At 36.2% G+C, this 5718-nt stretch overlaps 2 pseudogenes across 2 annotated transcripts; both read left to right on the forward strand.

Moving 5' to 3' along the window:
* Positions 1-266: 266 nt before the first annotated feature.
* Positions 267-1098, forward strand: LOC147540100 (SKP1-like protein 1A pseudogene; annotated as a pseudogene). The gene has a single exon (XR_015226284.1). The product of XR_015226284.1 is annotated as an SKP1-like protein 1A pseudogene (transcript).
* Positions 1099-3674: 2576 nt separating this feature from the next.
* LOC147540101 (SKP1-like protein 1A pseudogene) lies at positions 3675-4499 on the forward strand (annotated as a pseudogene). Its single transcript, XR_015226164.1, has one exon. The product of XR_015226164.1 is annotated as an SKP1-like protein 1A pseudogene (transcript).
* Positions 4500-5718: the final 1219 nt, after the last annotated feature.

Genomic DNA, 5718 nt, shown 5'->3' on the forward strand with positions numbered 1-5718 from the left:
CTAAGCCTTGTATTCCCTCGATACGACCTAATAACCCTATTGTTTATGGTAGATACATGCTTGACCTATTCGAAGTTAACCGGACCCCAATCGGTCCAGCCCCTTTCCAACCCCTAGGTCGGTGGTACTCGGTAAGCCAAGTCCAGTGAGTACTGAGTAAGGAGTAGAACTACTCGATGTTAATTTTGATTTTGGAAACCCTTTCCCTAATCCCTACAATAACTCGGATATATTGCAACCCTAAATTCTAGAAACTTCTATTTCTTGTCTAAGTATAGAGTTTATAAATAGGGCTTTTCCATCGTCAGGGCTCCTCACTCTCAAATCCCTAAATTTCAATTTCTCCACTTATTCTTCAAATTCTGTGATAATGTCGAGTGAGAAGGTCATCTTGAAAAGTTCAGAGGACGAGAAATTCGAAATCGAAGAAGCTGTGGTAATGTCGAGTGAGAAGAAGAAGATGATCATCTTGAAAAGTTCAGACGACGAGACATTCGAAATCGAAGAAGCTGTTGCTCTCCAATCTGAAACCCTAGAACATCTAATCGAAGATGGTTGTGCAGATGATTTCATCCCTTTACCAAACGTCAATAGCAAGATATTAAGAATGGTGATTGATTACTGTAACAAACACCATGAGAATAGTAACCCTAATAATGAAAAACTGAAGAAGTGGGATGCTGAATTCGTGAAGGTTGATCAACCAACCCTATTTGAACTCATACTTGCTGCTAATTATCTAACTATTAAGGGTTTGTTGGATTTGACATGCCAGACTGTGGCTAATATGGTAAAGGGTAAAACAACAGAAGAGATGAGACAATTGTTTGGTATCAAGAATGATTTTACTCCTGAAGAAGAAGAAGAATTGAAGAGAGAGAATCAATGGGCATTCAACTAAATTTCTTATTGTTTTCTTAATTTTGATTTTAGTAGTTTTTTTTTTTTTAATCTTGTTTGGAAAGTTCATATGGAATATATAGAATGGATGGTTTGGTTTGATTTTTTTGTTTGTTGGATGGAAAATTTAGTTTTTGTTGATCAAGGGGAAACCCTAAAATTAAAAGATGAATGTGGGGGTTTATCAAATCCATCAAATTTGTGAAAATTGGTAAAGTTTATACTTGGTGTTGATTATCTTTCTATTAAGAATTCCATAAACCCCATTGACCTTGTATTTGACATCGGATCCACATCCGTATTCGAATTTTACAAAAATATCCGAAATTTCGAATGTCGAATACGGATTTGGATATTCTTTATCGGATATCGGATACGGATACACTAATAACAAAATTAGATTGTATCCAATTCTTGTTGATAATCAAGCTTGGATCAATTGGAGTGGTACATAATTTTTTTAATAAAATGTTTTATAATAACCAAAATTTGGACCAACAAAAATAGACCAAATCAAGTAATTTGGATGTTCTAGCATCTCAACACAATCTTGCAATCTTGCAGTTGTCTAACACTTAGTTGGCCAAGTGGTTGTTAGTATTGCCATAAACTTCAAAATCCTGGAGGTCTGAAATTCTATTCTCTGCGGGAGTGAAATTCATGGTTATTGAGTTTGGATTGTAAAATGTATAAATGATAATAATAAATTTGTCGGGCTTTAAACTTTATGTTGTTGGGTTTCTGGAATAAAAATTTTTCTTAAATGTTTTCTGGAAAAAATTAGGAAACATTCTACTCAGAATTTCCTTTCTGCTCCTACACCCCCAATATATGGGGGCCAAACAAAATTGGTGGAATATACAGGATGAAGAATTAATTAACCCAAAAGATTGTGGAGAAGGGGGCGAGAGGTTTTACCTGGGTAGAAAGGCTCGTAATAGATTCCTCCTTGAATTGTACATAAATTGTATATCCAGTTTCTTCCTTGAGACTAATAGATTCCCTTCTCTTTGAATTGAAGATCTCTATTTTTGTTAATTTCTTTAATAATGTTGAAAAAGATTAATAAGTTGAGATTTAATTTTTAAGTATATATTAAACGGTTAGATTTTTTTATAGCTAACTTGTGGTGGATCACCATGGATGGGAAGCAATTAGTGATAAACTTAAGAGATGGTACAGAATCTATAGAAAAAAAAAATAGAGGGGTTTCAAACAAAATTTTATTTTCAAATGGCCCTGTGGATACGAACGTTGCCAAAATGGCCCCCAAAAATGTCTAGATTCCAAAATGGCCACCTAATTGAATAGTGAGTCAATTGCTTCCATTTTGACCCCCTTAACATGATCTGCGCAAAATAGTTACCATAAGATAACTATATTCTAAAATTACCTTCTAAATGAATAGTCTGTCAGTTAGCGTTTGATTAACTAAAAAAAATAACTTTCCTCATTAACTTTCGTTCTTCAAAACTCATTTGGAAATGACTCACTAACAAAGAAAAGATATATTGACCATCCATAGCCAAGTCACACACTTTCTACCTCTCTCTCTCTCGCGACCACTGGTTGTTGTGGAAGGGGAAATAAAAAAAAGTATATTTAGTTTCGATTAAAGGTTGCTAGTGGTTGGCTTGTCAGCTTCACGAGGACTCCTCTTCGGTGAAGAAGGAAGAAATCTGATAGGAAGGAAAAAAAACGTACGTATAAAAGGGAACGGAGGAAGGTCTATCAGTTAAGTTATCTGACGGAAAAAAATCAAAATAAAAGGTAGTCATCTTTAGGGGGACATTTTGATGAGTTGGTCCTCTCGAATCCAAGCTAGTTCATGGGAAACCCTACTAGACTCGTGCCCACCCCATTCAAGAAAGCGAATAAATGCAACAACCACACATAGTCATCGAGCTCCACCCGAGTATTCGCCCTAATAAGCCTGACCGAAGTTACCCGATCCTTTTATCCTAATCTAACACTTCCTAAATAGGTGCTAATTATGTTGAAACACGAACAAAATTATTACTAGATCTTATACAATTGTTTAAATATGCAATTTAATACTATCTATCATGCTTAACATGATCATAATTTCAATTGATATAGAATCATCCATTATCTTAAAAATATTTCAAATAGATCTATAAATATCTTACTATTTGTACTATAATTTTTTTTGTAAATAATAATATATGTAACGGGACAATTATTCATTGCAATCTGTTTAAATATATCAAAAAGTATACTCTGCCGCCTCTAGGGACTCCCACTTGTACCGCATGTGAGAGAAACCCTTGTTTCTCTCTCCACGTGACTAAACATGTGAGATGAGAGAGAAACTCTTGTTCCTCTCACATGCGGTTCAAGTGGGAGTCTCTAGAGGCGGGTTGTGTAGCCTTGTTGTAAATATATACAGTGGATGCTCCATACTTAGTTCCCCTTCAACCGATTGGCCTGAATTATTTCACAGGCAATGGCGGGTTACAGGGACTAGGAAGCCTTGTATTATCCAGCTCGCTCGGTACGACCTAATAACCCTATTGTTCATTGTAGATGCATGCTTGACCCATTCGAAGTTAACCCGAGCCCAAACGGTCCAGCACCTTTCCGACCCTAGGTGCTAGGTCGGTGATACTCGGTAAGCCAAGTCCAGTGAGTACTGAGTAATGAATGACTAGTCTGTGTTAATTTTGATTTTGGAAACCCTTTCCTACAATAAATCGGATACTTCTATTGCAATCCTAAATTCTAGAAACTTCTATTTTTTTTTTTTTGTCTAAGTAGGGAGTTTATAAATAGGGCTTTTCCATCGTTGGGGTTCCTCGCTCTCAAATCCCTAAATTTCAATTTCTCTTGTTATTCTTCAAATTCTGTGATAATGTCGAGTGAGAAGGTCATCTTGAAAAGTTCAGAGGACGAGAAATTCGAAATCGAAGAAGCTGTGGTAATGTCGAGTGAGAAGAAGAAGATGATCATCTTGAAAAGTTCAGAGGACGAGAAATTCGAAATCGAAGAAGCTGTGGTAATGTCGAGTGAGAAGAAGAAGATGATCATCTTGAAAAGTTCAGACGACGAGACATTCGAAATCGAAGAAGCTGTTGCTCTTCAATCCGAAACCCTAGAACATCTAATCGAAGATGGTTGTGCAGATGATTTCATCCCTTTACCAAACGTCAATAGCAAGATATTAAGAATGGTGATTGATTACTGTAACAAACACCATGAGAATAGTAACCCTAATAATGAAAAACTGAAGAAGTGGGATGCTGAATTCGTGAAGGTTGATCAACCAACCCTATTTGAACTCATACTTGCTGCTAATTATCTAACTATTAAGGGTTTGTTGGATTTGACATGCCAGACTGTGGCTAATATGGTAAAGGGTAAAACAACAGAGGAGATGAGACAATTGTTTGGTATCAAGAATGATTTTACTCCTGAAGAAGAAGAAGAATTGAAGAGAGAGAATCAATGGGCATTCAACTAAATTTCTTATTGTTTTCTTAATTTTGATTTTAGTTTTTTTTTTTTTGAATTTTGTTTCTAAGTTCATGTGGAAAATATATTAGTATATAGAATAGATGGTTTGGTTTAATTTTTTTGTTTGTTTGTTTGATGGAAAATTAGTTTTTGTTGATTAAGGTGAAACCCTAAAATTAAAAGATGAATGGGTTTTTAACAATTCCCTAGATGAACTAATGAAATTAGCTGGATTTTCACAACAAAACCAAATTTATTTATTTTGATATTTGTCAATGGGGATTGAATACTGTAATAAACACTCTTAAGAATCCAAGGATGAAAGATTGAGAAGGTGGAATGTAGAATTTGTGAAAGTTCATTAGTCTACTAAAATTGAACTTATACTTGCTGCTAATTATCTTAATTGTTGCTAATTATTTCAAAATATCAAGAAAAACTAATGGTCAATATAAAGAAGAGAATGATATAAAATTGGAGGAGCATTGTATTGCATTCGATTAGGTTTTTTTTTTTTTTTTTTTTAACATATATCAGCAGACTGATAAGGGGAGTCTGAACCTAGGGGTGGGAATCGGTTCGGACGGGCGGGAAATGGACACTAAGTCAACCGGTCCGGGCGGAACGGGCATAAGTCTTAAGTGTCCATTCGGACATCCGAACAAAACGGGCGGGCATTTCGTATTTTTCTTTAACAAAGTGCCCGTCCGTGACCGTATTGATAGTCGGGCAAACCGGGTATCGGTCGGTCGGGCACCGGTTACTAATGATCAAATAAAAAAAAAATTATCCGAAATTAAAAATGTTTAGTAACTAAATACAACTTTCTAAACTCCCACTTTACAATTCCAAAAAGTATATGAATACAAAATTAAAAGATAATCATTGAGATTTCTCATGGATTACGATCGGTTCTATTTTTCTTCACATAGATTACGATCGGTGCATTGTGGGTTCTACGGTGTATTGTGGTTTAAAGGGTTACTGATGAGATATTAAGATTTTGGAGGAGAGAGAGACTAGAGAAGTAGAGAGGTGAAAGATAAGATTAAGAAAAGTGATTTCTAGGGTTATATATTTTTACTCTTGAAATCTAACGGTTGTAGCTAACCCTACAAATCTAAAGGCTTAAAATCAATCATATAGGCGGGCGGGTATATCGGGTAGGATAAACGAACGGGTATTGACGGATCCGGTCGGGCGGACAATATAAGTGGGCGAATTCGGTCGGACCACCGGGTAAGGACCTATGCCCGCGTCCGTCCGCTTAAGCTCTTTCGGTCGGGCGGGTACGGACCGATTCGGGCAACAGACGGTCACAGACGCTTCGGACTCGGGCGGTCG

The sequence above is a fragment of the Eschscholzia californica genome, unplaced genomic scaffold (assembly GCF_041429995.1).
Source record: "Eschscholzia californica isolate CP2 unplaced genomic scaffold, dmEscCali1.0.p SCAF_5, whole genome shotgun sequence".
Classification (NCBI taxonomy): domain Eukaryota; kingdom Viridiplantae; phylum Streptophyta; class Magnoliopsida; order Ranunculales; family Papaveraceae; genus Eschscholzia; species Eschscholzia californica.